Consider the following 9612-nt stretch of genomic DNA (forward strand, 5'->3'; position numbering starts at 1 on the left):
GAGAGAGAAGGTGGGGGGAGTGAATGAGGGAGAGAGAGAGAGCTGGAAGAAGGCTCCCAGGTGATGGAGGGTCGGGCTGACGGGTGGGGTCGGGGGTGAGACGTGGCGCCCAGACTCTGCGCGCGTGATACGCATCGGAGATGCGCTACCGGACTGTCCGCGAGTGATGCGCGGACTGTCCGCAGGTAGGGTGACGTGGCAGTGAATTCGATGTGCCCGAGGTGAACCGTGGTCGGCCACGTGGCAAGGTCGCGGACCGTCCGCCTATAGGGGCGGACTGTCCGCCACTACCAAAATAGTGGATTACCCTAAGGTTTAATTATCTCCTTAATTGTGAGCTAATTATGCTTAATGCTTTAAGATGCACATGATGACATGTTTAACTAGCTAATCAACATAGGGCTGTTACATCGCTCTTCGGGCGCATGCCGTGGAGACTCGGCCCTGCCCCCCACCTTGTCTGCACCATCCTCGCCTCCTGCGTCGGCCTCCCACCCCTCTGGGGCTACTAGGTCCACGTGCGCGCCGCCAAGGCCGTGCCTCCTGGTACCGTGTTCGTCTACACTAGGTTGATCGATGCGTACACCAAGGGCAAGGACATGGCAGCATCCAGGGAGGTGTTCGTCAGAATGCCTTGCCCCGGCGTGGCGTCCAGGAACGCGCTCCTCGTTGGTCATGCCAGGAACAAGATGTATCTCAAAGCACTGTCGGTGTTCAGGGAGGTGGCCGGGCAAGGTGGGAGATGCTTCTAGATCAGGTGAGCGTGTCACGAGGTATGGGTGCTCGCGGAAAGCTTTGGTCCTGTTCGATGCTATGGATTGCAGGGATGGTGTCTTGCCCGATGATGTGTCCTATGCTAGCTACTGCATTGCAGGCATCAGCATGTATGGTGTCATTACTGTCATGGGCTCTTGGAGCGAGCAAGCATACATGCCTCTATAATGAAGACAGTGTTCTTGGACAGTGATGGCGTTGCTAGCTCGCTTATCACCATGTATTCAAAATGTGGCAGCTTGGGCGATGCAGTTCAACAATTTGAGATAGCAGAAGATCCTTCTGTGTAATTTCATGAACGGACATGATCACTGCACTGCAGCAGAATGTACATGGAGTACAGGTGGTTGATAGGTTTGAGAAAATGCTAGAGTATATGGCATCCCTCCAGACCATACCACATTTGTTAGTGTTCTCTCTTCCTGTAGCCACAATGGAGCAAGGACGCAAGGACTTCAATTTGATGACCCAAGTTCGTAAAATCACACCTTCGACTGAGCATTATCCCCAGTATTTCCCTTCCTTCATTCCTCCAGAATTAGACAGAAGAGAAGTGTAGGAACTCAGATAACAATGGCTAGACACCAGCTACAAGGGCGACATCTAGAAAATGGATGTACATATAAATCAATTCATGAAAAAAAGAGAATTGTAGGACATGCACATGCCAACACACACACTTTATTTATCATACTAAGTTACTTTTATATTGGTATAGCTCAGCAGGATTATTACTCAAGGTAGATAATCAAACTCAATAAAAGCAGCTTCATACTCACCAATACGCTGAAATAAGCTAACAATTATATCCTCTATATCTAATGCCACATTACGCATGCTAAAAAACGGGTCATAACCGCGCGCCAAAGGCGCGCCATATTTCTAGTAGAATACTAAATACAAGTCAGACGGCAGTCCTAACAAACCTATTTTATATACATATATAGGGATGAGCTAAGTGAAACAATGTGTAATTTTGTACAGGCATATCTATATATGACTACTGCTATATCTATATATATTATCAGAGCCAGTTCAACAAAGAATCACGCATTTATTTCTTGGAGTGTTCATCGAACAGAAAGTGGACATGTATAAAGTTACTGACTTTTATACAAACAATGACAAGCATATCAGCTACAATGACAAGGGACTAAAGCGGCACCTAACATGACACATTACAAGCAGCAAGTGATTAAATTAGATCAACTGTTTCTTCATTCAAGCAAAAGAATGATTGAAGGAAGTTTTTTTTTCATTTCTTTACCAAAGAACCACCTACGAGCCCAAGCAGACCATAGAATAGAGGGGGCGGAATGTGGAGATGGAGATCTACAATTCTTCACAAACAAGAGACCAGTGGCATCAGATCCAGGAATCCAAGTTTAAACTGCAGCAAATGAAGTGATTAATTGTATGCAAGAAGATGTATCAGGGAACATTGCACCAGATGACTGTACATGGATCAAAGCGTGCTGCGCACACCAAAGTGAAATGTAACTGGCATATGCAGAACAATAAAGATTTTACAAGTCGTTGGCACATGATATAGCACACATGGTGGTGAGTACAACTGATGCATTACTTTTGTCAACAAAGAATCAATCTTAATTAATAAAGAAGTATTTCTGAAGCAAACTTAGATAGTGCTTAACAATATCTAGAAGCAAGCTATTTCTCACATATAAAAAGTGTCAAAAAAATGAAACATTAACAAAGTCAAAGAAAGTAATCCAGGGAGCAGTCAAATCAAAAAGCAAAAAAAAAATATTGCTTATTGTAATGGGACACATGTAACATAAGCTAACTGAATTAACCAAGGGACTGATAGCAGCTCAAAAGAAAAGAATTAGCTATAAACTTGTATGCACATTGATTGGTTTCTAGAGTGCAATCATGATTAACTTTATCTAGGATAATCTAATCATCAATCGTCACACAAACAAAATAAACATAGCTACTCAAGGAACCGGTTCACAGTAACTCAAAACAAATATGAAGTGAGCTGGAGCTTCTTTTTTACATTTGATTTCCTCACTATTTTACATTTGCATTCAAGATTGTGCAATAAAGAAGTAACCGACGCATGAAGTATGACTGGAGCAAACTGGCACCACTTAATAGGCTGTCTCAGTAGGCATCATACCTTTCTGGTATTTGCTCAAATAGGTTGTAGGCGATGGTGTCGTGCTGGCCTCCCTCTGTCGCTAGATCACGCACTTAGCAGAGAACTTCAAAGCATAAGATGCAGATTAATTAAAAAAATTGAAGCATAAGATGCAGATTAATTAAAAAAATTGAAGCATAAGATGCAGAGGAAGTATTTGTAAGGATATAGAACGAACGAAGGAAAGGCATTGACAAGAAAGAAGCTCTCGCCCATCTGCAGGCTTGCTCACGGCGCAGTTCTAGCCTCATCGCGCAGCCGCGGCCACCGCCCCGCTCACGGCGCAGTTCCCGGCCTACTTGCTGGTGGCACCTCCCCAGCAGATCTAGCAAGAAGGGGAACAGAGTGGGCCAGTGATGAGGAAAAGAAGGGAAACAGGTGATTTAGAGGAGATTGTGGAGTGAACTTGGAGGATGTTTACCTGGATCTGCTACGTTGTTGGAGAAGGTCGCACGGGACGGCAGGAGCAACCACGACGACCGGTAACGCGGTGGGAGGGGGGGTGGACCGAGCATGGATGCACCGAGGATGGGGACGACATTCTCCATGTGCTTTGAGAAATCGATGTTCAGGGAGGCTGCCGCCGCCGCAGCCCTTGAATGCATGCGATGGGGCCGGAGCTCACCCCCGCCCTTGGATCCATGAGCACCCGGACCGTCCATCCTGAGGTCCGGCCCTGGGCGACACCCGCGCGCCACCTCCACGCGGGACGCTGGGCTTAGCGATGCCAGCGTCGGCCACCGTCGCACCGCCTCCACACCAGGGGCGGGGTTTCGCGGGGCCAGAGAGGGAGGGAGGGAGGGGAGGGGAGGGGAGGGGCAACGCGCGACGGTGGCCGGGGATGAGCCGTTTGGGGAAGGGGGTGGGGGAGGCGAGGACGGGTGCGGTAGGAGCCTAGGAGGTGGAGGCGGAGGCCGGGTGCCGGATTTGGGGGAAGAGAAGAAGAGTTAAGGTCAGTCTTCGTGGGAGTTTTACGGGCACAGATATCTAGATATCTATATTGAGAACTAGATAACCGTGTCAGATGAGTTTTTTGGGGATGAAACTCTCCTCACATCTCATAAAACTCCATCATTCTCTTTCCTTGCCATGTCAGCAAAATTGATAGTATTTAATGTCATGAAATTCTCCATGAAACTCCCACCGAGAATGATCTTAGGGTTTGGAGTTCGCCTCGAGCAGATTTGAGGAGGCGCGGGTAGCCGGGCACAGATTCAGTGCCTTAGCTTCTTAAAGGCACGTTGTAACTTCTTGCATCAAATCCACCGTATATCAATCACCCAAAGGCTGGTATAGGCCATAGGCAAAACTTTATCCATCTAGCTTTTTTTACCAGGGAAACCGGCTCAGTGAGTGGGGCGCGCACTGCTCCCGCGCTGCGCTGATCCCCGGCTGCTGCTCCAAGGGTGGGCATTCGATTCTTCGGTTCCTCGGAGTGAATCGATATGGATAGTTGTTTTTGCAGCCTGAATTGATTCGGATAAAATTGATGAGCCCAGCTCATGAGCTTAACAAGTCAGCTCAGACCTCGTTTAGTTCCCAAAATTTTTTCAACACTACAGTAATTTCGAACGTTTGACCACTAATTATGAACCCCTGTTGAAATAGCGAGACGAATCTTTTAAGTCTAATTGAACCATAATTAGACAATGTTGTGCTACAGTAAACAACTTCTAATGGCAGATTAATTAGACTTAATAGATTCATCTCGTGATTTCTCGTCCATCTATGTAATTAGTTTTATAATTAGATTATGTTTAGTCTATCTAATATTCGATTGAAAATTGCTATAGTGAATTTTATCCAAAATTTTTAGTGATCTAAACACAGCCTTGGGCTTTTAACGCGTCGAGCCGAGCTGGCTCGTTATCCAGCCTTAGCATTTGTTGTGCCAGAATATCAATTTAAGTGATTCAAAGTGCCTTATATTAGTGTTGTACTATGAGTATTATTTCAATTGATTTAAAATGCAAACTTTATTTTATATTTAATCTCTAGCACACTTTGTATAGTTGGCTCTTTTTATGCTAAATCTCCATGCTAGCTAGTAGTCTAAGGATGCTGCTCAAATAATAGTAAACGATATCATTATTTGAAACTGTGGATTTGCTAGGCCACAATAGCTGAAAAATGCGGAGGCATTCAGTTTTATCTTAAGAAAGACAGGAGATGTTAGATTAGAAATAGATGGCTGGATATAGAAGCAAAGGTACAACGTGCCATTAGGAAGCAAAGGCACTCAATCTGTATCCCGGGTAGCCGGCAGTTTGAGGAGGAGGACGAGTGAGAGAGGAGAAGCTAGGGTTTCAACTCATTTTATATCATGGAGATGTGATGCTAACCATCGGATTGGAGATGGATGGTCAGGGACATTTGGACCGATTGGGCTGAGCAAAAAAACAGCCCATATTTGTCTCAGATTGATATTTTTCTTTTTTCTGTATATTTAAAGCACTCTTGTGAAATAACTTGAAAAAATAGTATCTTAAATAGCCAATACACTTTTAAAATGTACTGGACAACATTGAAGTTGTCATGTAGAAGTTTCAAAAAAATTTGAATATATTTGGTATTTTCTATCAATTAAATAAATTTCTGCGTGCTTATAGTAAGTAACTAGGATGGTGGGCGCGCTAACGCCGCGCCTGTAGAGAAGGCGTGGATGGTATGTGCTGTCAACACTATACCATTAGGGTAGTCATAGTGGCCGATGATTATATCGGGTGTAGGTTTGTTTGCCCCCTTTTAATCATACAACAAAGTTCAATCAAATGGAAATTGCAAGGCTATCCGCCGGCAACCATACTGTTGAATAGTTTGGAAAGGACGGGTAGACTTATAAATAGTGTGGAAAGGCATGAATCATTGTTTATCCATAAAGATGGCTTAATATATAACCAGTTATTCAGATTTGCAAAGACTAATGAACTCTAAGTTGATCAAGAGCTATAGGATTTGCAAAGCATAAACGACTATATCATTGCATAGACACCAAATATAATAATAAGTATCAGTACCTTGTGCTGTAGGCAAGCAAAAAGGTTTAGCTGTACCTATTACACCCTTCTTTGTGATAAGAATACTATTTAAGCCTCAATTCAAGACAATTCCTGCACAATGCAAATTACATCTTTCACCTTTTGAAAATCTACTCATATGCAAAAAGGTTTCAGTTCACCATGGTTGCGAAAATAAAACAATTAACAATAGCTAACAAATATGGTATAAGCTACAGATGCATAAGATTTCACTTAATGACTCTGCTTCATGCTGCTCTTGGAGGTGCCTTCATGTTGTTGTAACTGCAGCCAGCAACTATCCTTTTAAAGCAGAGGAAAGCCCCATCCCATCTGTGAGTTGCATGGTGGAAAAAAAATCTGTAGACGTGATGCATACATATATAATTTTGAACACATATACAATGGCTGAGGGCTTAAGAACAATTATAATATGCAAGTATCCGATATCAGCATGAAATGGTATGAGAATGATTGAGTTTCGACACATATCACGCAACAAAAGAATAAACTTGAGGGAAAAAAGGAGTAGAAACCTTCTAAAGCTAACTTAACCAAAAGGGGCTATCAAAGCCATCAGCTAACCTGATTTGCTTCTTCTGAATCCTATAGATAGATTGTTCACCAAACATATATGTCGACTGTCCACCGTTGAACCTTATATTAGCATACTTGCTCAAAAATACACTACTGCGCCTCCTTCTTGAATTGGATACCCGAGGACAGCAGGAAAGAATTCATGTGGTCACCACTAACCTTTGGAAGGCATATATTCTCTAGAATAAAATCTGATGGAGGCAATGACAATTGCATGGAACAATATAGTTAACGATCAGACAATAATTTATTTCTGATCAGACAATTGTACACAGGACAATTGAAAACAAGAATCTTTAAAATCAGAACTATGTTGTGAATTGCTAAATTAGGTATCACAGTATTATATCCTAATATAAAGTAGAAGCAGTTGTTGAGTAGATAATATGATATGAGAAAAACTCAGCATATATGCATGATGCTAAAAGAATTCTAGTTTGCAGCAATCTTTGCCAATTAACTTCTTCTAGGAAGGATAGACAGTGAGCATCAAATCTGTTCACAAACAAAACATCCTTGAAGGATTAGCAGGGGAAGAACTTGGCACAACTTTCTAGCTAATCGGGTGAGTCCCACGATGCATAAATCTTTGGGCAATATGGTGGACTGCGCTAAGAATTGGGATTGGGACAGAGCTCAAGTTAATATATATTCACCAATCACCATATACCAAAAGAAGCGTTGAAGAAATTAAATGTAATAATAAACAAAAAAAAAGAAACAAACGAATTATTAGCATGGCAAAGGCACCGCTTACCTCTCCAAACTTGACGTCTGGATGCAATGCCGAGGAGATTGTCAGATTGAGAGCTGAGCAGAAGGTAGGAAGCTAGCTGACATCGTCTCTTGTGAACATAGAAAATTCAACCGTGAGCAGGGGCCTGCATGCATGGTTGACGCAGGCAGCCAGGCACAACAATGGTTGATGGGTTCAGGGAAGGTCGTGCGAGGCAGGCAGAAGCTAGCAGGACCGGAGACGGCTGTTGTGCTGTGGATCTCGCGGTCAGGCTTCTAAGGATCCGGCAGTCAGGGATTCTGCTACACCATGCTCCACTCCCCATCCTTCGCATCGAGGTGCATGTTCCTCTCTCATGTCAGGGGGTGGGTGAAAGAGGAATAAGGAAGGGCATGATGGGAACGCAGTGTCAGGGATCAGGATCCATGATTGAGGTCAGTAAACGGCAGAGGAGGATGACCGTGAGGTTTAGCCAAAGCGTCGGCTCGAGGACGACCCTGACCATGGTGGGGAAGGCAAGGGTGAGGAGGGGGCGGCGACTGCGAGACGAACCAAATGGGGGCGATTCTTTCCGCAGTCAAGGACGGTGCGTAGGTCTCCGTTTGGCATCGCGTAGAGACAACGCGACTCGCGGACTGACCACACATGGCGATGCTATACTAATCTCCGTTATTTTTTCTTTAGCGTCCTACACCCGGCGGCTTACGCGGCGCGATGCTAATGGCGAGAACAGCGAGATGCTCCTGGAGGCCTCCAATTCTTCGAGCGATATAGATCTACATATTCCAAGTTGAATTGTATGTACCTCTAATAAAATTAAAACAATTACAAAAAAATATATTTAGGCTCACATATTTCATTCTAGCCCATTTCTTGGAGATAGATGAAATATTCAAAAGTTTATTAGGGATAATTAAAACTCCTTTCTCAAAATTACCACATAATAATTACAATAATATCTTAATTTGGTCAAAAACTTCTACAAATTGGTATGGAAATATATTTTGGATCCATAATCTTGCTAAAAAAAATCAAATAGTTTTAGTAAAGTGGGAGCATGCATTGTTCAAAAAAGGATACGTCTCGCACATAGTTTCCAATAACTCACGTCAAACTTTGAGATTTGAATACCTCATAACATTTTTTACTTGTATGAACTTCAAATTTGGATATGACCTTACACTAATCATAACATTATAAAATATGAAGTTATATTACCAATTTTTATGCAAAAATATATGTTTCTATGCTCTTCGTAAGTGGGAGAAATGAAGTCATATCAATCCGATTCATAAATTCGCAATAAACACATAAGACAATAATATTAAATGAAAGATCATGATTTTACAAAATGTTAGAAAAAAGAATAGACGAATTTGAAGTTAATATGACCGAGAAATACAAGTTTCAACTGTATACTACAGATTAAAAAGAAAAATATTAAGTATACAGCAACCTGGCCGTGCGGCACGTGTCACGTTCATCGCGCGACCATCCGGCTGTATGGGTTGCACGTCAGCCACACTCCAAACTCAAATGTTCGCATAGCACCACACCTACATTAGGAGTCCAGTGTAGCCAGCACATGCTGTATGTGAGGTCGCTGGTTCAATTCCTGCTGCCCCTCATTTTTTTTTTGGAGTGCCTCAGTTTTTCGCGCCAAAAAAAGGCTAAACCTTTTTGCTGCTTAGTGCAGAATCGAACCGTGACGCACTGTCAAAACCAAGAGCAGAACCATTGAGCTAGTGATTAAGATTTATCTTTTATACATCTAATATTAATCTTATTATATATTTCGTCTGCTAATTTAATGGTTCGAGAAAAAAGCGGATTTTTATAAACAAAAGGGTTGAAATTTTATGATGTGAATGCGTGATTTTTAGTTTTAGGGTCCATACTATTTTGGACAAAATATCAATTTCAACCCACCCCAATCCATCTCAACCCGTATTTACATAGAACCCACTCCACCCCCAACTCATTATTTAATTCAACCCATTTCAACCCATTTCAACCCACTCAAACACAATCCATATCAAAATCCAATTCACAAAACTCATTTCAACCCAAACCATTAGTAGGGTGAACTACAACCAAAGCTTGTGGTTCACTGGTATGGCGAGGCAGACTTGAGTGCTCGATCTCAATGCTTTTTTTTTTGTAAATACCGGCGGCTGAGGACCTGGCTGTAATAATAAAGTGGCCCTGGCACCTAATGACCTGGCAGTTAAGTTGCGCGCGGTCTTATGTTCGAAGTCCCGTTTCTCCATGGCCTCTTTATTCTCCAAATTTACACCGTGTACATTGTATAAAAATATTAA

General features: G+C 42.7%; 1 long non-coding RNA gene across 8 annotated transcripts; it reads right to left on the minus strand.

The window, feature by feature from the left end:
- Positions 1–1041: 1041 nt before the first annotated feature.
- LOC120707014 lies at positions 1042–7893 on the minus strand. 8 transcript variants are annotated; one of them, XR_005688642.1, is made up of 5 exons: positions 7313–7893; positions 3363–6291; positions 3120–3266; positions 2042–3005; positions 1042–1304 (listed from the first exon to the last, which is right to left on the minus strand). It is a non-coding gene; the product is annotated as an uncharacterized LOC120707014 (long non-coding RNA). The 8 variants fall into 8 exon arrangements; XR_005688641.1 differs by lacking the exon at positions 1042–1304 and having other exon boundaries at positions 1812–2164; positions 2921–3005; positions 3137–3266; XR_005688640.1 differs by lacking the exon at positions 1042–1304 and having other exon boundaries at positions 1812–2164; positions 2921–3005.
- Between the last annotated feature and the right edge of the window lie 1719 nt (positions 7894–9612).

This window comes from Panicum virgatum, chromosome 5K (assembly GCF_016808335.1).
Source record: "Panicum virgatum strain AP13 chromosome 5K, P.virgatum_v5, whole genome shotgun sequence".
Classification (NCBI taxonomy): domain Eukaryota; kingdom Viridiplantae; phylum Streptophyta; class Magnoliopsida; order Poales; family Poaceae; genus Panicum; species Panicum virgatum.